Source organism: Belonocnema kinseyi, chromosome 8 (assembly GCF_010883055.1).
Source record: "Belonocnema kinseyi isolate 2016_QV_RU_SX_M_011 chromosome 8, B_treatae_v1, whole genome shotgun sequence".
NCBI lineage: Eukaryota > Metazoa > Arthropoda > Insecta > Hymenoptera > Cynipidae > Belonocnema > Belonocnema kinseyi.
The window spans coordinates 100,498,639-100,523,401 of NC_046664.1; the positions used below are offsets into that span (position 1 = coordinate 100,498,639).

The window sequence follows — 24,763 nt, forward strand, 5'->3', positions numbered from 1 at the left end:
AAGCGATTTGTAGCTTTCAGGACTCTACATTCTTTTTTCATGCTGAAATGTTGTAATCTCACAATGATTTGATTTTTGTATATGAAATTATGAGCCCTTGAAATGGTTAGCGCTGGATTTGCTGTCACGAGATTCCATTCCTCGTGACTACACAATATAAAACAGTTATCCTGAAAATACAGCTATCTCATTGTCTGTCAAGTCCTCTTCAAAGTACCTGACTCAGTATTCTCAGTTGACCTCGGTAGAAACCACCCCCATCCTCTGTTGTCGCCTGCAGAAGCTGTAACGCGTTTTGTCTGTGGGAGACCGCAATTAACCATCTGGGGCTCCTCTAGAGCTTGGACGACAAGGACATTTGGTGTGAAACGTCAGGTGGAACTGTGTGGCTATCGTGCAGGAATCGAATTTCATGACATGGACTAAACTTTTGCCGGAATGTTCGAAATATGTGCGTGAAAGCATCCCCTATGAGAATAAAAAATACATGCACTACATTTATAAAAGAAAAGAGCAATATTTTTAGATTACAATATTGAAAACAGCCTTAAAATTCTCCCTCTTGAGTATACTTTTTAGATTTAGAGCCAATAAACTATAAATTGTTTGAAATAAAATTGTAGTTGCCCTATATAAAAATTTCGTTTGAGAAAAGAAAGAGGCTGAAGGCTTCATCTACCTAGGGTTGTTGGTAAAGCTACCCAGTAAAAAGGGTTGCATTAAAAAGTATTAAAAATTTTCATTCATTCAGTGGTAACGTGAGAAATATTGAATACTTCTGGATCCCGTTTTTGTCCTCCCGTCTTGAATATCCACGGCAGTTGAAGTTAGCTCTCAAATTGAATCCCTTTCTGTACCTAGTGCTGACAATATTTTGCTGAATACCACAAAGCAACCAAGAATTAGAAAATTTTAATCCCTTTTAATTTAGCAAATTTTGCTACATTTATTTACTGCTTTTTGAATAATAATCAGGCGAAAAACTTTTTAAAACATAGCGTCGGTCATTTTACGATGTCAGGATCAATGTTCACACAGAAGGTTCCGCTGAAAAATAATTTTTACAATTTTTTATCATGATTTAAAATCTTTTCAATTGATAATATTTGAACAAAGCGAACATTGGACGATGAAGAAATGTATTCTTACATACAATCCTACTAGATTTGGCAAATTTCAAATTGTTTTTAATGTATTCGAGGTTACGTCTGACAGCTCCGATTGGATTTAAAAGGGATTGAAATCTTACCATTTTCGCCGCCTAATGAGAATGAAAAAACTAAGGACAGAAACGGCATTCTTAGGGATTCAAATTTTCCAATACTTTTTAATGCAAAGCTTCTTATCGGGTACTTGATAAAACAATTTCCACACATTAAAATCTTTTTTTTGAAGTCCAACTCGTGGTTTTCGACTTTTAAGCAAGGCAAGTCAGTCGTAAGATCGAGTTTTATTATATCAGAGGAGTAAACTGGATAATAAAGGAAGGAATTCCTTCTTTATGTCGGTCCTGTTTTATGGCTAGTAGTATGACATCTTATATCGCGTACTTACAGACACCCCTTACTGATCATAAATGTGGTTGGTGACCTCTTTCACGTTCAGGTGACAGTTTTTTTTCTTACTGGTAGCAATATCAGATCTGATTTATAAGTGGATAAATAACGGGTTCTATAATGAGTGTTACTGCACGCAAGTGTAACAATAAAAAAAGTTATCTTATTTCATCTCAGTTTACTGACATAGGGTCTCAGCAATCAGTTTCTAGGTTGATTATAAGACTATTTTTGCTTTTACCATCATCCTTAGGCTTTTTCGAGAAATAGGTTTGAAGAAAAAGTGAGTCATTCATCGTAAGAGATAGCTGCGCCGTTTGTAAGATAATTGATAGTATTATTACGTCGAAGGATCGTCAAACAAAAGCACCATTGTCAGGCAATCAGGATCCGTTATATCTGTTGGTTGAAGCCCCTATCCGGATGCATAGTATCGATGTCGGTGTTGATCGAAGTGTAATAGAGATAACTCGAACTGTGGCTACTCGAGCGCAGGATGCACTTGCACGGACAGAGATTAGCAAAGGACGTTGCGTGACCTCAAAAAGGATTATACTCCACTGGAGCTTTAGTAACTAGGAACCTGGATCACGTTAACTATTGCCTATAAATTTCATCTCCAACCAACATTTTATCTCCTAGCGCAATTGTCCGGTTAAACAAAACCATATGCTGCAATAGAATTTTGCGACGGTAGTGGCCACTTTGTATCAACAATTTCATCACGCAACTTGCAACAAAGTAGCGCATCTTACAGGTACACGAAGGCAGTAAAATAGAGGAAAACGATGTGAAAAACTTTTCCTGGTACCAAAATCTACTAAGGTCAGTAGTTTCCAAACTAGACTTTTCAATTGTCAATCGTGTAATGTTAAAAATATCTTTAATAACGCACACCGTTATGGCAATCTAAGTTGGTATATTAAGTCAGTCATGTCTGAGAAGGTACCCGAGTACGAACTATGATAGCTGGCTGGGTCAACATGCGTTTATTTGCCGTAGCTTCCTCGCAAGACTTCGTGACTCACTTGTAAGCGGGGATCGTCCATACAAACTCTGGCTCAAGATATTGCTCGGAAATGCGCCACTCACCCTTCCCACCCTAACAGTTACTGATTTTTACCTTGCATATGGTCCCTAATATTTGTCTGAACCTATATGCCACCGGTGGAGAAAGCAAGAGAATACACTCTAAACAATAATTTTGCAAAGAGGATCCAAGTTTTGTACTTTCTTCCTTGTTTTAAGGGTTGGTTGCGGACAAGTGAACAGATTATTTCTTTGTAAAATTCCCGCGGAGCAGTAACTCAGACTCGCCTTCAGAGACGCGAAACTTTAGGATTTTAAACAGTTGTCAAGACCATCCTGTTGGGTTTAAGTTTGATAGACGCTTCGTATTATAATCCAAGTAGAGTAAATGAAGGGCTGTTTTCGAGAAGACAGGGTATAGAAACAAAACACGACGAGAAAGGGAAATAAAGATGAAGATGAGGAAAGAGGAAGTAAGGAGCGACTCTAATAGACGCTGCTATGAAAATGAATTACAATAACCAAAGTAAAGTTGGATGATCCACGCATTGTGCCCTCTACAATTTCTTCACTATACTTACTGGTCGAACTTCTGGATACTGAATAAGAACTTTCAAAGTGCCTACCAAGGGTACTCTTCCGCCTTTGTTTCTTAAGGCGTTAAATTAATTGTTACGTTTTTGACATCCATTCCTTCTCGGATCCCGACACTCGACATTGGATGAGATGATAAAGGAAAAGTTACCAGTGCAGACTTATATGTCTCGAGAAATATTATTTCTTAGATCTATCCATCTACTTTGCTTCCCTCTGCAAGTCGATATACTATTAAAGTCTTCTCTGTGTGAAACAATTTCTAACTTATCTTGTTTCTTGAAATTCAAGTAGAGTTTTATGCAACACAAAAAAGAAATATTTTAGGGTAGTGAGTGATCCTTGAGTAAATTATCGTTAGAAATTGGTATGAAATCATCAACTGAGAATGAGAAATGGTCGGACGAAGTCCGATGCGTTAGTCAGCGAAATCAATGCTGAATGGAGGATTAGCATTACAGAAGCTTGTATTTCATTTGCATATTATCATATTTGACTTCATTATGGAACTTAATGTTTTGGAAACTGTGGAGATGATATGAAATGGCAGATCTACATCAATTATTCCAGGTAGAGCTTTCAAACAGAACGTGAAGATTCAGTCTTAGCTAGGAGAGACTTCAGGATGCTTCGTCAGAGTTCAGTTTTAAGTTAAACATTGAAATTTTATTTCGAAAAATATGTTTCGGTATGTCCTGGATTATGCCTATAACACCTCAAAGATATTAGTTATTCACAAGACTGTTTTTGGCTACGATATTGTAAATTTGCTATTGTAATAGCGATTATCCCGATAAATAATGTAGAACAAATATTGGTTGCCGAAGGAGGAATTCATGGTTCATAGCTCGAACGGCAAAGTTCAAAACTGTGAGGCGAGGCACACCGACATCACGGCATATTGCAGAGTAATCGTTACACTGGTACTTGCCCTGCCACTGGAACTTCATCCAGAAGTTTGAACACAAGGAAAGCGCTGAGACGGCCAGCTCTTGTTCTTATGCATTCGACCCATCCGTTCTACTGTTCCAATGTTACGGTTAGCCAAGAAACTACAGAAGATACGCTACTCTTGTTAGATGCATCCACGTTTCACTGCAACAAGAAAGTCAGTTAACTTAGTCCTAGGTCAAAGATGGATTCACTGGGTTAGCTGCCACTGAAGTGAATTTGAAACATAGATAATATGAATATGTAAGTCGGTACATGATTAAAGTGAGATTATCTTAACATCGGTAAGCTGTCCAGCTATGTGGAAAGTTAAAATACAGCTTCTCAGGATAGATGTTTATTAAGACAAATTCAATTATCAATAGTTTACAAAAAGTGGAATGAATAAAGTGAATAATATTGTCGTATGCTGTAGAATGAGATGGAGAATGGTCCTTAGTGATCAGATATTTTATCACATTTGAGCAGAAACACATAACGCCTTTGTAATGTTTGGATTGCCCGAACTGATATTATCAACGGTGCTATGAAGCTGATACCTGGAAAAACGCGAAGTAACGTTACTGAGCGACGAGTTTCTTCTTTATGCTGGTAAAGGAAAGTTTGTTGTTTTGAAATCTCGTTAGCGAGATCGGCTTGGTGGAACGTGGAAAACTCTGACTACTAACTCTTCCGGTCTTTTTGGCGCTTCTTTAGTGACAGCTGGCGAAGACGTGCAAAGTTGTCAACGATAATTGGTACCTGTTGACGAAAAGTGCGGTTTGCTTTTTTTTACAGAATATATTAATAAATTGATGATTAGAAAGATGGAGAGGATATTTGGTTCGTGATTTGCATCGTAGATGCAAAACCAAGCACTCATATTCGGGATTTCTAAAACCCGTCGAGATTGAGCAAGCAAACGTACTATTCGAACACAACCCAACAGATGGCATCTCGGTAGAGTGACGTTTACATAATCTTGGCATTACTTACCTTCTCTCTAGAGGTTGCTCAAGGGGGTTGCTTCAGCTTGGTGAGATGGAAGGAGACGATTCAAGGATATTCTGGAGGTATATTGGTGGGGAAGTGACAACAAAAGCCTAGCACGGATTAGGATCCATCACTGACGCGGCTGCTCTGCAGCCTGGAAACCGGAAACTGGCACGGGAAGTACGATGAAGAACAGACTCTAACTCCAAATAGGGAGGGTGGGATGAGAAGATAATGGGAAATGGAGATATACCAAGTTCCTCTTAGTTATTAAAAAATCTTAAAGGTAATCAGATTATTACTATTTCTCTAAATCAGTATTATATTTAGACATCTATTTGAGATATTTGACGGGAGTTTGCAAGTAGAATCTTCAAGCAGATCAAATTATTTATATATTAAAGACTCTGGTTTCTGTGCACGGATAAAATTGGATATTGTACATGTTGATGCATACTTCCATAATACATTCTTTTGAATGTATTTATATTTAATATGATAATAATATGATATGGTTTGGATATGTCCAGTATACATAGGAGTTATTCCTGGAATATAGTAGGTTTATTATATATTTGTAGTCTTTACTATCTCGTCCGCGAACGTGAAGCTTTTGGGGTTAAATTATTCCATCCCTTTCACACTCCCAGTGTTGAAAAGAGAAATCTGCACACAGACAGCTGTTGGAGTATGGGTCGTCGATTGCTTGTGCGACTCGGGAGATTGACTGAGAGAAAGATAGAGATAGAAAGAGACAATCAGTTGAAGAAGGATATAGTACAGGATATAGAGGGATGGAGAGATATAGGCTGCAGATTAGAAGATAAAGAAAATAGCCAGAGGGAGGCAGGAAGAAGGAAAGAGAAAATGCCAGAGAAGGTGAGAGTGAGAAAAAGAGAGTAAGTAAGGAGAACTTCTTCCTGAAGGAAAAATAAATTCTTAAATGCTAGTTTTTTATTTCAAGCTGGGAAGAAAATTCAATCATTGTGGCAATCATGTTTTAATAAAATGGAGGTTTTTTTGTCTACATGTAAGGCACTTGAAATAAATTAGTGCAGTGATTCTCGTTGCGAACATCGTATTAGATAACATGGTTTTGCTAACACGGTTGGGCTCAGCTTGCGCGCTAAGGTGCTAACTCGAACTAAATGAGATGAATGTCGACTCGCTAATAGTAGTTACGAATTACCGCTAGAGCTGGTCAGTTTTTTTAAAGAGAGGTTCAGTTAAGCTTATCGTAAAACCTATCTCTTTTTCTCCGACTTATTCGTAATGACCATTACCAGACAGGGATTGAGTGGAGGCTACTAATTAGAACAAAGAATTAAGTTTATAAAAATGATTATATCTAGTTAGTTCTGAATTAGATGATTTCCGTTTTCACCAAGATTTTACTACCTCAAAGATTAGAGATTAAGTATTCAAGATGAAAGATCGATTAATCCGTGCTTAATTGCGTTCAGAATAGTAAGGTGGGACGATTAAAAGCATGAATCAGTTTCTCAACTGTTGCACTAGAAATGAATTAGATGATGGAAACTCGACGGCTTGTCCGACCTCCTTCGATTGTAAAGTCCTCCAGGGATGCTGAGACTATTCGCATAATCCACCTTCCTCTAGATTCTACATTTGATCTTTCTGCTAAGTTTCAGTGTTGATTTACTCGCTAAAATACCAACACAATATAGTACACGTTTCAAACAAGTTGGAAACTTAGGGTGGCCGCTGCGAATCAAAGGTCCCTTTTAGGGCTAAGGAAACTAACCGGATTAGAAAAGGGTGGACTAGGACAAAGCTCATCAAGGTAATGCAGCTGGGAATATCCTGTGACTAAACAGAATCTTGACGCGAGTAGTGCACCATGAATAGTGGAAATAGGCGGCTTTCCAGCCGATTATGAATTAATCGTTTGATCGCAACTCCTTAGAGACTCTCTAGAATTGACGTGAGTTGTCCACTAGGATGGCCCATTAGTGCTGAATAGTGACTCTGGACCAACTGCGTATCTAATAAAATCCCCATCCCATCAGATTCAATAATAATCTAATTATTTCTTGAAATCAATTATATAAATAGTATCGTAGGATTTAGATTGTTAATATGATAAGCGATAAAGCAATTTGGCACGAGAATATAAATCTGCTCTTCTTAACTTGTAGTCATTGTATTGAAAATGCAAAAAATTGGGTAAAAAAATTCAAATTATTTTCAGAATAATTAGTAACATCGTATATGGAAAAATGTATTTGGAGTGTGGGATGGGAGATAATTATGTACAGCATTTTGAATTGCTTACAGGATAATAACTTTTCATTTAACCAAAATACTGACTTTTGTGAAATATTTTCCCAAGGTTATTTTTAATCTCGAGAGCTTTGATCTGAGTGATTGCACTTCAGTAAATTTCCTGAATCCACGGCATATTGGCGTTTCCAAATATATCTTTTGTGCGTAGTATCGTCTTCAGCCGAGCACGTGGATAAATACGCACGTTTCGCGGATTGATAGACTACAGCACACTTTGGCAGACTTCGCCACTTGCTGATGCACTTTATATTAAACTCAAATAGAAAATGAATCAAAGGGGGGTCCTTGTCTCGCGAGACTGATTGTGTTGAATCCACGAAGCTGAATGTAATTGTCAGGTGAATAAATGTTGTATCACGTACCACAACAATGCTCCCGAATTAATCCAAAATCCAATTAATTTTCTTAAACGAGAAAGTACCTACTATTCCCTAAAATTTAGAACAACGGTTCATGAAAGTTCTTCTATTCTGCTACACAATAATTACTGTACACTGATATCATGTAATGAATAATGAACTTATCTCAAACAGATCTAACAGGTTCACGGTATTGTTTTTACAGGTGAGTGGCTAACAGAAATTCGTTTTGGTTCTTCTCCGTTCTGTGGGAAAGTTTTCGTTCTAGAAATACATTTTTAATTAAATGAGCGCAATCCACTTTGTTATCTCGCTTCCGCGTCACCACTGGCTTACTTTTGAGAGACAGCCCTTAATTATAACGTTTCTCACGATACGTCACGCAGATTACGTCTCGAAATCGAAGTAGTTAGGTATTCGCCTAACAAGCTAGGACCACTGAAGAAAATAAATAACAATTGACGTTCATTTAAAACTGGTGAATTGTGAGTTTCTGACGCTTTGGTTACGAAGCAAGTGAAGTTTCACTCCTGCAAGGGGGTTGATATGATCTGCCAAATGTCACTCGGCCAGACTACTCTATATTTGAATTCGGACTTGGCACGACTAGCAATTTCCACAGGAACTTTCGATATCTTTTTCTATCGGCCTGCACTGACAATTGGACCAAAATAAATGTTCTTACGAGTTTGTCGGAACTTTTCGATATCGACAGCAGCTCAGAAATGGAGATCTTTGATAACGAGCGCAATCTTCATGCCTCCAAGTGGCAGACGACTTCGTAATGATTACTTTCGAAATTAAATTTTCTCCCTTGTTTCCTTATTTATCTGTGTTGTGAAATTCGTAATTTTATGAGTATAACCAAAATAAAAAATGAAAATAAAAATCCTGTAAGACGTAAATATTTACAATATGGTCTTAGGCCGGTAAAAAGATCCTAAATATAACCCATCCTATTCAAGATTCTCCAGAGAATCTAGGAAAATACCACCTCTCGCATCCGCGGTGTCAAGTTTATGGAAGGTGAATTTGGCCAGGGCTTTAGGCGAGCGGTGGCAATATCAGAAGCGGTAACTCCCTCGCGTCGTCAGCTTGTTTGTACTAGCTGCTACACGAGAATATCCATTTCAGGACATTTAAACCAACCGTCTGCCACAAATCGAGGTGATGTACACAGCTCTTCTAAGATTACTAGATAGTTTCATTATGCTTATGAAAAGATTCGCGAGGACGCCCGGCTACTCTTTCCCTTTGTGTTCCCGACGACGCTTTCAAGAAGCGAAAAAAAGGTTAGATTGCAGCCTGCGTCCGGGTCGAGCAAAATCTAGAAGGGACTTTCTGCTTTCTGAAACGGCCCGTCTCAAATGCTTTTTATTTTAAAAGAAAATCTTCTCTTCTGAATGAGAATCGACTTTTACTTTCCTTACATTAAGAAATATTGCATGGCTTTGTGAAAAAATGTAATTCTCATGCAATAAATATTTATTATTCATCAAAGTTGTGTACTTCATTATTTGTAAGGGGGCTTTCATAAAAAACGAGGCCCAATTTGGTCACTCTTTGAACCTTTTCTCCGCCCATGTACTCGACCGTGGAATTTTCTTCGACCCCTCTCCCTTTCCTCCTTATAGGGTGGTACGTGGTTTATGGACAATTCATGTATTTTGTTAAAAGTTATTTTTTTATTGTTAAAGAATTATTCTTTCTGGTTTAAAAATCTACTATTTGGGTTACATTTATTTATTTTGTGTTGTAATATTTTTCGACTTATTGTTTTCAGTAAACATTTTCCTGTTTTCTGGCTATGCGTTTTTTTTAACACATAAGTGTAAAACCACGTGGCTCAGGCTCAAACCCTCCCCCCATGTAGACCAGCGTGGCCTTCGGCCGAACCCCCCCCCCCCTCCCAGATAGACCACGTGATTTATGGAATGCCCCTAAATGGATTTTCAGCTCTTCAGAAGAGGTTCATCTTCCATAATAGATAATGGGAAGTAATGGGAAGTTAAAAAAGTATTTGATTTTTATATTTTCTAAATTCTATCACATGATATTTATTTTTGTGTGAAAGGAAGTTTCGCGCTTAATTGCACTGCAGTTCTAAAGTGTAATCACTTCTTTTAGATCAGGGCTCACCAGAAGGTAGTCATTGACTGCATTGACTGCATTGACTGTCAGTGGCAGCCAAGAGACTAGGTCAAACTGGCTATAATAAATTTTGTCGTTCGACTGGTTGCTAGCCCTTCACGATCATTATAGAGTATAGATTACACTCTTCAAAATAAAGAAGAAGGGATTTTGGCGGCTGTCATCTTTCTTTATTCTTTATGAATTTTAATTTAAAACTCTCCACATTTTTCCAACTTTTTAAAGCTTTCATTTGAGGTTTTATTTGTAGACAAATTTGATTCACTTTGTAAATTAAAACAGAAATTGAAATTGGAAATTAATTATATTGTAAATTCGAGTATGAAAGTTTAGACCCCCCGGCGTGAATAACGGCGAGACGTGATTTACCGTGACCGCAACCCTTCGCTCGATTCCTGGAAAACGAAGAAAAAAATGACAGAAAAACTTGGTGGCAGCCATACACTTGTCGTGGCAGTCAGCACCTGCTTGAAGTGGCGAGCCCTGTTCTAGATGAACAGCAAATCCACATATAATCTCACACTCTGAGTTTAAACCTTAACTGCATACTCTAAAATCTTCGCTGGGTTGTTTATACATGAATACAGAAAATCCTTTGTCATCTACACGATTTATTCACAGCAAATGCTATAAAGATTTCCTAGATATTGTACCCCTTATATAGTAAACATTGAACTATACCATCTACCCTGATAACACCAAAATAGTCTTTTTTTTCTTCATATTTCTTCGACCTACTTCATTTTAAACTTCCCTGTGTTTACTCCATTATACAATGCCCGTGTATCACCATTACGAAGAATTGTTATACATTATTTCATCTAATTAATCATATCATGTGCAAATATTTTCTTTTTTGTTATTTTGGAAAGACAGAAGATGAACTCCAAAAGAATAGGTTGGCTCAAGAAAGGACAGGATGAGGCAGAGATTTACAATATTTAAGTTACTTTTTTGAAGTAAGCAAAACTTCGGTAATGGAAATGTGACGAAGTCATACACGGTAGGACTCTTTTGAGCATCAGTAAAGAAAGAACTTAGCTGACGTCATGCCGTTTCAATTTCACATTAATCGGATGGTAGTCGCCGCTCGTTCCTTGCGTTGCTTTGTCCTTAAAAATGTCATCTCAGCGTAGAGAAGCTTTTATCCGTGTTTATCGTACTTGTGTACTATGGTCGAGAACGACCTAGTTCATGTCGTCTTTTACAACTTGCGTATTTTCATCACTAATTGTAAAAAAATGCACAGAGTCAACGCGGACATTCCTTTCATTTTTCCTTCTTCTATTCGAATTTGATACCATTACTGGTTACTCTAACGATTGTTGAATTTCCGAAGAAAATCCTTTTCCTTTTATTTATTTCTACTTCTCTGAGTAAAAGAGAAACGAAAATAAGTTTTAAAATTGTTTTTAAATAAATCCCAGATGATTATTACGAGATTAATTGCAAAGCAATCAGTAACCATTGAGGTAAATTGGAGGTTCGATCGGAGGTTAAGGTTGAGAACCACGAAGGTGGTAGTTCCTTCTCGAGCGCCCTATTAATTACGAAGCAATGGTTCGCGTGATTCGAGCTATTTGCTCGTCCACCCCCGTCGTCTTACCGCACCCTTCAGAAGCACATTCTCCTTCAAACTCAGCCTTCAAACAAACCGTAAGCAACAAATCCAAAGTGAAACGAACTACCTACATACGTACTTGCCTATCCTCGAATATGTCAGAGCTCGCACGCGTAATATTTTTAAAAAGTTTTCAGCTATCCATTCCACATTCCCTTGACTCCTCGGATGAATTGAGAGTGTTAAGATAAAATCTAGCAGGAAGGTAGAAGGAACCTAGAGTTAAAAGAAGGAAAATGTGAGTTGTTGATAAATTTGAGTCCGCGTGGTTACAAACATATCACCTGAAAATCGTCTACCGGAAACCTACCAACGACATGACACTCATGAGGATAAAGGCAAACTGGGTCGCGACTGCGAAGAGTTTTAGGACCCGAAGAGCAATCCAACTTCCGACCCCTTTTTTATTTCACTATAGATCCGCAACTCCTGCGACTCTACCCATTCGAGAACTCAGTGCGACTGTTTTGACAGTTTCGCAAAAACACGATATCCTTCTGCTGCTATCCTTACGAAGCAAATACTGTGGGAAACAGAAATGTTCTTCTAGATCAAATTTTTCCAGAGAAAATATATCATTTAGTAACTCCATTTTAACTGGACTCGTGTTCATAAGAAAGATCAGTTTTCTTTTATATTATCATTTCTATCCAAAGAGATTTAAAGCTCAACTAAAATAAAATAACATTTTATTTTGAAAGTAAAAAGTTTGAATATTAATCTGCAGATTTTGAGTTCTAACTTTCGTTTCAAACTTTCTCTTTCTGAACTAAGTGTAAAAATTTAATTAAAATCAAATTTTCTCGCCATCTGCAAAATTAACTAATACTCCAAAATTTTAAATATGTGACTCTTATAGTAATTCCCATATTCTGCAGGCTTTCAAAAAGAATTTCGCTTCGCAAATACTTTCCATAACATGATTTGCTTGAGACTCGCGTCGATAATGTAAAATGATTTCGCACTGAAAGCTCGCTTGCATTTGGTTTTCAATAGCTGCCTGCGCTTGAAAGAGATTGCGGAGGCTTGTGGTCGCTTCACTTGCACCTGTTATATCAAAGAAAAAAATATCGCGATCGAGAATTGCAGAAAATCTTCACGACAAATCGTTGAGCACCGCCTGCAAGCAAGGAGAATATCTACAAAATTTATGACAACTCTCGTTTCAACATTCTCGCGTGGAATGGACATTGCCGGAATCAATGGCAAGTGCTTGAGGGCGTAATTCTCTTTCTGCTCGTTCAGTTGGTCCGCAATACGATATTTGTTTCAGTATCTTGGTAGTTCGATGAGGTTATGGATCGTCGAGTTTGATCTTTTGGTACGACGATATTTACTTGCATTATTTTTTATCTCACCACGTGTTTGTTACAGCGGTGTACCTCCGCCAGTATAAAGTACCTTTTCTAAAGAACTTATTCCCACCACAATTTATACGATGCTGGTATATCAAGGTTACACACCTTCTGCCGTTATTGCTTTATTGTGGGCTTTGTTACATCTAAACTTAAAATGATTCATAGATGTATTTCTATACCATCTCGAAAGACGGAAACACAAAATGCGTTCGGAATTCTCGATTCTACATTGGAGCAAGCTGCTCGATGCCAGGTGTTCTACAATTATTTGCTTTGGGCATGAGTTCCAAAGTTTCTAGTTTCGATTGGAAACTTGGTTCTATCCATCCTGGGTATCCTCAATAATTTGGATTCCCTGTGCTGATATGAATGCCATTAACTTATTCTATCAAAATTAAAGAGTTTAAAATTAACTATAACTTTTCTAATGAGAATACAGCAATCTGAATTGTGAAAAAATACTTGTAGAATCTTCAATTTATTCCTAAAATGATTAATAGTGAAGAACCATTAGTTGCTCCAAAGGCGATAGTATTGGCAGTGAGTTCGCGCAAACAGAAAATACGCTGTTATGGGAGAAGTTAAACTTTGGCACACAAACAGGCCACCCTTCCCCGGACAGCAACCCCTAAATCGCCGGATCATCGGTCAATGCCACATCCCTTATAACCATAAAGTGAGAGATTAAAAGAACATGGGAGATCTGACTTCTCATTAAAGCAGTTTCTTTGGTCATCTATTTTCAATTTCTTTTCTACAGAATTTCGGTCAATTGTATTTATCATTGTTTATTTTCGATGGTTTACTCCTCTTATAGCACCATATTTTGTATATGGTGCAACAATAGTTCAAGCATCATCAGAAGAAATAATAAATCATACTAGTATGATAGCAGTGATAAAGGATACATCTTCCAACAAGCAGTTTAAATAACACGTTTAAATTGCAGATGGCACGAGTTCGAATAGGTTTATCTGTCGTAGGTTATAAGGATACACGCGCCAGTGCGGTTTTCCCGCCAATTTCATTCAGCGTCTTACTCTGGATAGTAGCCAAATGGTGAATATCCAGCATTTCTCGTCTCACACCTCAGCGACCGCCAGCATCCTCAAGCTGGTGCTGTTGCTATTAGCACTGGTTCTCCTGCTATACAAGCAACGTGCTCTAATAAGGCCAGGTTGCTGCCCTATTCCACCATATTTCTCGACCAATTGTGCACGGCGCTACTGGGAATAAATGTGACAGCGAAATCCGCCAGGAGTTATTGGCCACATTAGTCATAGTGAATTCCCTCCCTCTCCCCATTCCTGGTCGACGTGGACGACATTAGTGTCAGCAAGAAAGATACTCATTCCCCCAAAACCGGAAACTAATCCCAAAGTCAGTCGTTCCCTCTTTGCCACGCTTTTTTCATGGCAAAAGCTTCAAGTGTATGGAAACATACTTGTATTTCCATAGGGTAAGTGATCGTCCGTTACAAACAGAAAACACGTGGAATGATTAATGTAATGTTCCAAAATACTTACATCACTTAATAGTGAACTATTAGATGGTGATCTAAATAAAAAGCAAGTAGAAAATTTTTTAAGAAGTAAACAAAGGAGGAATTGTTAACAAAAACTTCTGGCATACCTAGACAAAATAGAACAGTAAAAAGAACTAGTATAGCACTTGAGGTATGATTTTCAGATAATTATTTCTTCGTTCCCCTCTTTCTCTCACTGTTTTGAGAGACACTAGATAGAATCACTAGAATGAGATGTAGTCCTAATAGTAATATTGAGTGCTAGCGACTATCAACGTGAGGGCATGCGTACAGTCGGCCATAGTATTGGCCGTGGGCCAACACAGTCTGCGGCTCAATGAAAATCTTTCTAGGTTAGGTTACCCCCTTCCTTTCGCATTAAACGTAGGGTACGTTCACACCGGACTGCATGCAAGTGGAGGCTGGCCTTTAGCCAGATACTTGAGAATCGAGGGAGTAGTCACGGTCAGTATCGGTCGGCCCGAATTCAATTTTACGTTTTTGACTTCCTGCGTTTGGCAGTCGCCAAACCGAATCCTGATAACATGAGAAGTTCCGGAAGAACTCTTTGACCTGAGGACCTGTTACCGACATTCCTGCATAGGCTTTCTGAATATATGGGCCAGGAATAAAGTTAACTTGTATCTTTCATATGGAATATTTTTGTTTCGCTTATGAATTTTTTTCTAGACTACGATACTCCCAATTTTGAATGGAGACTAATTTTGATGTTTCAAACTTGAAAATAATTTAGTGCTTCTAGCTTTGAAAGCCTGAAAATATTAATGGATGCATTCAACTACCATATAATATTATTCTATCTAGAATCATATCGGTTTAATTATATTCATGTTAATTTTGGTTAATGCTTAGAACAATGGTGCAGACTAGGTAGATTAGCATCTAGTTGCATATACTGACCAAATTAGGTAATTAGTTACTGGGAAAGTTGTTTCGAGTAGAAATGTTTAACGATAAAATCAAAATATATATAATATTATGCATTTATATAATAATAAATAAGGTAAATCAATTATGAAATGATCAATCATTTACATTATATAACAAAGAAAACCCTTTTAGATCTAATGTAAGAAAACTATGTTGCAGTAATTTCGCTTAAAAACCGTGTAACGTATAATCATTCCTCCAAAGCAAATCTAAACCTAAATATCAGATGTTGCTTCAATTGTTCTTCTGGTCAGCTAGAATAATGATTGAAGATAAAAGCCTATAAAATTAATAATAATAATTTTTATCCCGATATGGGTATATACAAAATATATTTTAGTCAAGTACATAATTTTCAAAGTTAAACTAGGCTGAATACGAATTTCTGGTTAAGTCTCAAAAATATTGAGCGGTGGATCTTATATGGCATTCATAAAATTTGCGTATTGTTCAACAAATTTCACCGAAAGAATTCAGCAGAGTCTCTTATAAAATTAACCAATTTTTATTAAAAATCAGTCGATTTCCCTAGAGTTTTAAAGAATTTGCTGTAAAGTGTCGAGATTATCAAGAATTTAGTATATAATTTTACAGAATTCACCAGGGTTTGCTAGTCTACCGTAAAAATTAGCATAACTCCCTGAAATTTATTTAAATTTCCTAAAAAGCTCTTGAATTTTGTTGATATTATCTGAATAGATCTGAATGAGACATCTGTATATTGTAATTAATGATTAAAAAAATATATCCTCGCTGCAAATTATAGAATGTACGTAAATTATTATGCCTCAATTTTAAATTCTCGTCAATTGAGGAGCTCGAATTAGTACTCATCTTTCTTTGAGAAGATCGCACCTAGAATTTAACAAAAGTCATCTTAAAGATCGCAATTACTGTCAATGAGAGCGCGGAATCAGCACACCACATAATCGAAATCACGCGAACCAGAAGTTGCCTAACTCTTGTGATCTGATTAATGCGCTTGATCGCGGGGAATATAGGGTTCCTCAAATCCTTGCAGTATTGTATTTTCTCCTTCAGCAGTACAGTGCAGTATACACTCCATAGAAAAGCTCCCGCTGACGTAGTGCTTCAGTGTAACAAGTAGCCACCGAAAATCCGTCTGGGGACTCTCCTTAACCGTGGCTCAGTATCCCTTAGCCCCCTCTTTTTGTTTTCTCTTCTGCGCTCTTTCTCACTCCTCGTATCGTTCTCTCTTCTCACCCTTGTGTCCCTCTCGATCGCGACTTCTCTTATTCCACCGTCAAGCGAGCGTGGCGCAGGGAGTCAGGCAGTCAGGTAGCTCGGCTGGCATTAAGTATTCTCGTTGGGTCGGCGCGGCGCGTCGGTCGATGCTGGGGCTGGATTGCCTGTCGCGATGTAACCCCCGCGCTCGAGCGTACTACGCGCCTGCGTTCTACGGAAGGGGTAGTAAAAGCGATAGTAGGGATGCGGTGAACCTCCCCTCCTCTATATTTGCGGGGCACCCCACCAGCGCAAATCACTACCTCCCCTCGCTACGGCTCCACTGCCCGGGACTCCACGGCCGCCCCATTCCGTTCTCGGCGCCACAGCGTGTAGCATTACTCGTAACACAGAGGCAAGTCGTGCCCTACCTGTCAGTCCACACACCGCGATTGACAGTAGCGTAACCACAAAGTAGCCCGCTGGTACCATCCGCGTCGTCCGAAACGTTCGAAACCTCGCCGGACTCCTCCCCTGGTTTTATCGTTTGATTTGTGCATCAAACCGGTATCGCGTCGTGCAATCGCGAGAGTTAGCAAGTTTCTGGGATACCAATTCTTTTCGCTTGTGTGAGCTGATCTTGCAGAATTCCGCCGGGTGTTTAGGTGCGAGTGCAAGTCCAATATCTGGTGAAAAAGTCGGATATTTGGTGAAGAAATCGCGGATCTGTGATTCTTGTTTGGAGCCAACAGGTTCCTCTGATACGCGTGCCGGGAGCCAATCGCCGCGTGCGTGCTTCCAGCCAAACCGAAAACCAAGAGGATTAGCGTACTTGGTACTGAATCGGTACTAAGGGAGAAGGATTTCGTTTCTAGTCATCTCAAAGTGTACAAGACGGCAGTCACCACGTACATCACACCACTTATCACCTCTGAGAAGGTACTGGAGATCTGTATTGATGTTCTATGTTTATTTTTGTTAAAAGTTCGTTTATACTTGCATCCCTTCTGCATTAAATTCTCTCTGAAATATGACAGACGCAATGTGATCGAGATAATGCGGATCAAATATTACGTGGATGCTTTGCGGTTCGCTGCCAATGTAAAGTTGTCCCTGATCTACCTTCCAATGATCGCCAACACTATAGTTAAAGTTAAATCCAGAATTAAATATGAATTTAGAGCATAAGTTTTATTCGCACTTGAGCCTAAAAATGTTAAGTTCTTGGCCAAACGAGGTTTTGAATTTCAATTAATCCTAACGAATAATACATCATGAAAGCGATATAAAGTTTGCGTTTAATAAGAAAAAGATCAAATATATTTGTCTATTCTTTAAAGAGGTATGGCTTAATCAGTGGTAATTTCGATGTCTTTAAATTGTGACTGAATTCCGAGAAATTAATCTTTATTTCATGTATTGAACATGACGTAAGAAACTAAAGTGTTCATAATTTTCTGATTATATTCTTTAAAAAATATTAAAAAGGTATTATGTTGATCTTGTTTTGCAGAGAATATTGATCACATTCGTTTTTTAAAAAACAAATATTTGTTTGCATATTATAAAAATTGGCAAGGAATGGCGAAAAACAGGTGGGCACCTGTTATGCTAAAGTCAACATCAACTACATAGATGCAGTTTTTTAATGAGTTTTGCTCAACCTTCAGTACGCTCAGCCGGCAACATCCTCGTTGAAAGCAATGAATGAAACCAGTTTTTTTCCTTTGTAAACTCAAATAATTTCAACCATTACAAATTTAACTAGGAAATAAGGTAAACTACCCTGTATCTGTCTGAAGTAACTTTTGCAAAAATTATTACTATTCCCGAACAGTTATGTTAGGGAATAAATTGAATAAATAAAGCGTTATAAATCATATTTTATCATTCTCTTTTTCACATTTTCCGCTTATATCATGGAGAAAAAGATATCGTACAATGATATCGCAAAACCTCTGTATTGAAATAAAGTGCAATATGATAACTTAAAAGCAGGTTCCGGAGCTTTTAGGATATTATAATGCACTAACATCGCTTGACCACTACTAGAACCCTCGTATATATAATATAATGTAATAATAATATAATGTGAAATCTTGCAATGTACAATATCACGATTTTACGCTATGATAATGTGATAATTACGATATATAGCGCAGGAATTACGGTATATATTCCAGTTCATGCGATATCGTTTTCTTCGTGAAATATGTGCATTTTCTTGGCCTCGAGTTTAGCCTTAAAGATACGGCAACACAAATCTCAAATTTAGGAAAGAAGCTACTCTTATCTTTCACGAGTATGAATACATAGAAACCTGTTTTATAAACAAATTATTTTTTATTCCTTTTTGTTTTCACGCAAGGGCTGCTTTGGCACCAGTTGCATCACAGTAAATATATAGATACCAGCCATAAAGAGTTTTCATATTCAAGGTTACTAATGACCGCAGAAAACATTAAAATCTACATTTATCTCAATATTAAATAGTAGCATAAATTGTGTTCTTTCTAGTGTCTCTGTATTTATCGTACTGTTATGTAAAGAGGGAAAAATACTTCCATTGTTGAACAATTTTACTTTAATTCCCATCCGTAGTCGCAAACAATTATATTTGTGTGGTTATTATGAACAGAAAAGCTACATTTGCTTTTTGAATTAACAAACATGCATACAAGTCCTTTAAAATTTATATTTCGCTTTCAACTACTTGTCTTGTAATTGAAAAAATATATATAATTGAATTTGCGTTAAAGATATTAATACAACATATAATACTTTCACTAAATTCAGCGTTATGTATGTGTAAATCGTAAGAATCTTATCCTATGTGCGAGCAATTATTATAACATATTTTAATGTTAATTCAAAACCGTACGTACTTTTCTCAAAAAGATAATTTCGAGTTGTAAAAATAGTATCTCAAAGGGGTTGAAGATGCTCATTAGGGTCCCAGAACACCAACTGCTCCTCTTACCTTGCACTCTTTTCCATCCTACCATCTCCACTTATACAATTTTTTTCTTTTTCTCACCTTCTATACATCATTTGCTTAACTTCTCCCTCAACTTTCAATATAAATTACAAAATGCTGCTGATATAATGTAAAAACTATAAATTCATATTGAAAATATATAAAAATAACAATACGTTAAAAGGTAATTTTTAACGCGATAATTGAACATAATTTTATTTTAATTTGCTCAGATCGCCACGTCCCGCCATGGTCCACTGAACTGGGTCAGGAACGATTTTTCCTTTATCCTTCTTTTGCCTACAAAGTCTGCTCCTTCAACTCAGAGCGATCTTCGAACTCTAATGACATTATTAGTCGTATATGTAAAGAATTTTTTCACTAAAATCTATCGCTCTATATACTTTAATACTAAAATGCTATTTAATGAGTTTTACCACAAATATACCTACCATCCAAACTTGTATCTGGACTTCTCGAGAATTCCCTGCATTTTAGTTGCACGGACAGGCTGGCTCATTGAATGTGAAAATAAATGGAGCTAATCGATATTCCACATAGGCTCTGATCCGCGATTTTTCACGCACCATTTAATGACCAATTTCGTTTCAAAACCGTTATACTTGCATACCGTTCTGCAACAAGCATTGCAATACGCAATTTCCGTGTTTTTATTTGAATGACGAGTCATTTCGATTACACATTCTTCTGAAACGCTCAAAAAATATTTTATTTGCCCATCATTAAAATGAACGAAATTTATAGAAATGTGATCAACATTCAAACATTTACTGAAATATCAGAGTGGTAGAGAAAGATTGACGTAAAAAAAGCAACATTGAACCAACTTTTATTCATATCGATATCTACTTTATGTCTCCTTTTATTTTGCATCTACTTTTATTCTACATATGTTTGACACAGTATATCAGACTTTACTGTGTTTAAGCACGGCTCATTTTCAGCTGAAATTTGAAGATAAATATAGAGTACTGAGAATTACTCCATAGAATAGATTTTTTAAATTCAATGTAATGAACGGTAATACTTGTTCAAAAAGGTGAGAGAAAGAAAACTACAGAATAAAAGATGTTTAAGAGTTCGTAGCAAAAATTAGGATTCGCATTTCAGATTTTGTCTGCTTACATGGAAACGCTTTTAAATCCGCATAGCGGATTGGTTGTAGTCTCGGACTTACACCAAAATCGCCGAGAGTCGATAAATTCAGACACATCTCCCTGACAAACGGCCGAAACGCAGAAGTAGGTTTAACTCCTCTGCATCCGTTGGAATCCTGCACCCTTCAACCCATGCTATAGTTCCTAAACTCGCCCTTCTCAAACCGAAGCTACCCACTCCACCAAAACAACCCCAACAAACCTCGCCACCCTTCGAGACACAGAGACATCAGTCTTGAGTTCGGACGCTTTTTGAACACTTCTTTTATCTTTCGGAAAGTCTTTCTGTCACGGCGATCTGATTTTTGGAAGGTTTCTTACAAAGGTTTCATGCTTTGAAACGTATGTTTGAATTGACAAGTTCTCTCGTCGTTGACTGCAGATGTAAACTTGTATCAATTATTAATTTTTGTTTCGCTTAAGATTTCATTTTTTTTGTCACGCAAAAAAATGTGATCAAGTCAATGTGAATTATTTTACACCGTTTTTTAATCTTTTATTTTATTGCAAGCCAAGCTTATAGGCGTATTTTTGAATCACTCGTTTTTTCACTTATGTAATTTTTCGCCCTTAAGTGTTTCAAATTTCTTATTTTGTTCATTTTCTTCTTTCCATTATATTTTTTATTAACAAAATGATATAAAAAAAGGCAATATGATTGAAATAAACACAAAAAAGCATGAAAAAAGCGAATCAAAGGAAAAAATTCATATAAATTTAGAGATTACATCAATTCTACTCAGGACCGATGCTTGCAAGAAAAAACTTTACATTAAAAAAAAAAGAAAATACCGGCTAATCAAACCTACAAAATGGCTTCATTATTGAGTTTAAAACAATATTTTTTAACTTTTCAGAACAAAAAGTTTGATGTCAGAATCGACATGATACGTGTAAAAAATGTATATGCTAATTATCTTTACATTTTTCAAAGAATCCGAACAAAACGACATAGATCATGTAAGCTATAATTCAATTTTCTGTAATTTTATATTTTACAAAATATAATTTTTTCAATTTTAAAATTGCAAAATGTTCAAATTGTCATGCAATTTCTAAAGCAAAATCTACTTTGGACAAAGTTAAAAAGCATTATTTAAAAACTGTTAACATCAGCTATTTTTTGATATTTAAATCGGCCGCCATATTGTGAATTTTTTAAATTTCGAATATTGGTTTTTAAAGATATTCAAAGCATCGCAAATAGATATTGGTCTTGGGTGAAAGATTAATTTAAATTTATACTGAAGAAGTTATGCAGCTTTCCGTTTTTGCGCAATTCATCCCATATAAACCATATTTCGAAAAGGGTCCGATTTGGTTTTCGAAGCACTTTATTATTTTGGTCATTCGAGCAAATTACCGGAGTCAAAGCAAACGAATCACAAAGAAAAATATTTAGCATGCAATTAAAGACAACCCTACTACACATTCACGGCACCTGTTGAAGATTCTCTTTAATGTTTGATATATTTACGCCCACTTGACCAGAACAATAGCGACACTTTGCGTTAACTACCGGAAAGTACATGCGTGACATTTATTTAGGGGCAGCATCGGGTGGCAATTATTGCAAACACTGTTATCCGAAAACGATTAAGGCTGCGGCAGCGGAGCATGATTTTATCACACTCACCGTATAATAGTCGATATTTCAAATTTATTAAAACACACAATCTATCCAGTCTTTCGTGTACATACAATCGCGGATTTTGAATTTTTCATTACACTGTTCTCGACGCATGGGTTGTTTATTTGCATCAGCCGTAAATTTTGGGTTTAAAGCACAGACTATGGGTGGCTATCGCCCTCATTAATTAACCCATGCTGGGCTTCCGGATAAATATTACAACACTGCGATACCTTGAAAGGATATAAATTAATAATCCCGACGATGACACGCTCCTTTTCGTATGAGGGAAATAATTGCACGAATAAGTGAAAAAATTGTCAAAGTGGTATTAGTTGTTTTTAGAAGTAATTTTAAAAGTGGTAAATGATGAATAAGAGCCTGAAAATATGAAATTATAAGTAAATAAATTGGAAATGGAAATATAAATGGCGTATATTCCCTAAACGAATGGTAAATTCAAAGTAAGAGTCATTAAGTAATCCCTCATTATAGTGCATGCGGTATATCCAAGACCAAAATTAAAACCTAACACCTATTTAATAATCGAAATACACATACGTATATTTCATGGAATACTGTTTATGCAGGTATGAATTTAAACCAAATTTCAAGTTTGTTATCTTTCGCTGAATTTTCTATTCACGAAGGAATAATAAGGAGACCCAACTGCCAGTGGGAAGCCTTTCGAGACTGGCAATAGAAACATTACCGTAAGTTGTAGCCAAATTGCAGGAAGATCTTAAATTTTCGTGCGCAGATGCGTATTTGTCCTCTTCCCACACATGGAAAAGTTTCGAGCGAGAGAGCTTGTCAAATTGACGCTATCTTAGGCAACTAGATCGATTATATTTTTAATTATACAGTTTTTTTTAGGATAAAAAATGTTTGGAAATGTTACAAAAACAGTATTCTTCATTCAAACGTACGATTTCAAAAATAATAATGTTCTACAGTTTCAAGATTTCATGAGCAAACAATTTCATTATAGTCTTCATACTTACCACTTTTATAATGCACTCTTTTAATTTTACAAGTTTTAACGTTGAAGTCCTTCACCTAACCAGATCAATAGACACTTTCATAATTTAAATAATTATAATTTAAAATTGAAAAAAAATTTTCCACCTGTATCAAAACAAACGAACATAACCTCTCTAACTTACGTCAATTTGACAAACTTTCTGACTCGCATACTTTTCAATGTATAGGAAGAGGACAACTGCGCACCTGCACACCAAAATTAAGATCTGCCTGCAATGTGCCTACTACTTACGGTAATGTTTCTATCGCCAAGTGGCGAAACGGAGTTAGATCATAGCACGTCAATCATCTCCTGAAGGCGAGCCATATTCCTATACGAAATAGCTAATTATCTATCACATATTATCATTTGTAATTAAAAAAAAATCATAATTCAATACAATTTTATGAATGGTAATTAAATTATTCACTGTCGACATTTCTCTTTCTTTGAAATTGGAAGTTTGATCAGGATTTTTTGTATTTCCTAGTGAAACTGAAAACATTTTTATTTTTTACTTATGAATTTTACGATTAATCAAAAGTTTTGAATATCACTTTACATAAGAGCTCCATATGATATACTCCTAAAATATGAAGAATGTCCTCAGAAAGTCTTTTGAGAGTACACCGTGTCCGCAAATAATCAATTCGCCTCTATGAGAATACTAACGGCTGCTTATCATCTTGAATAGCCTGCACAATGTTTCTCGCACACTCATGCCCCCTACCTATGTCACCAAGCAAACACCTGAACATGCAAACAGAGGGTGTATATTACGGTCATTCTAGCTCTGCTACCTTACTATACGTGTACTTGGCAATTTAATATTCAAAATTTTCTCTCTAACCGTTTCTCACCATATTCTGCTCATAAATTTAAAGTGCTGTCTGGTATTCTGGAATTTTGCATCTGAGACTAATCTTATGAAAATTTCCGTACCTTTACCTAATTTAGCCCCCCTGAGTTATTGGGAAATACACTGATGCCTTTTTCACACGCGCACATCTCTTTCACAACCTACAACCACCTTTGCAAACACGCTGACACATTTTCATCTTCCCTGAGTCAATATAATGTCAAAGATGTTAAACATTTTTCATTTCTTTCTTCTGTGTTTCAAAGTGCAAAATAAGAGGAAAATAACGGTTAATATAAATAGTAATAATAATGCGATGTAATACTAGTTAGTTAAACATGTTGAAAAATTATATTATTAGATTATTAGATTATTATTATTATTATTATTATTATTATTATTAAATTATTATTATTAGATAATTGAGTACAAGCTGTCAAATATTAATTCCACTCGTTTACTGGAAAACTTCGGATTCCCATCTGAATAATGTCCTTCAGACTATTTTACTCCGTTTTCAGTTAAAAAAACCTTTT

The 24,763-nt window shown here is 36.6% G+C and overlaps 1 protein-coding gene across 5 annotated transcripts in view; it reads left to right on the plus strand.

Moving 5' to 3' along the window:
* The window catches only part of LOC117177859 (RNA-binding protein Musashi homolog Rbp6), a 673,300-nt gene that overhangs the window by 389,193 nt on the left and 259,344 nt on the right, over nt 1-24,763 (plus strand). The window contains exon 1 of one of the 5 annotated variants that reach the window (XM_033368885.1): nt 16,841-17,498. The exons of the other annotated variants lie outside the window; for them this stretch is intronic. The gene's annotated coding sequence lies outside the window, so the exon portion shown is untranslated. Of the gene's footprint in view, nt 1-16,840; nt 17,499-24,763 lie in introns of those variants that run through there. 5 annotated transcript variants of the gene reach the window in all.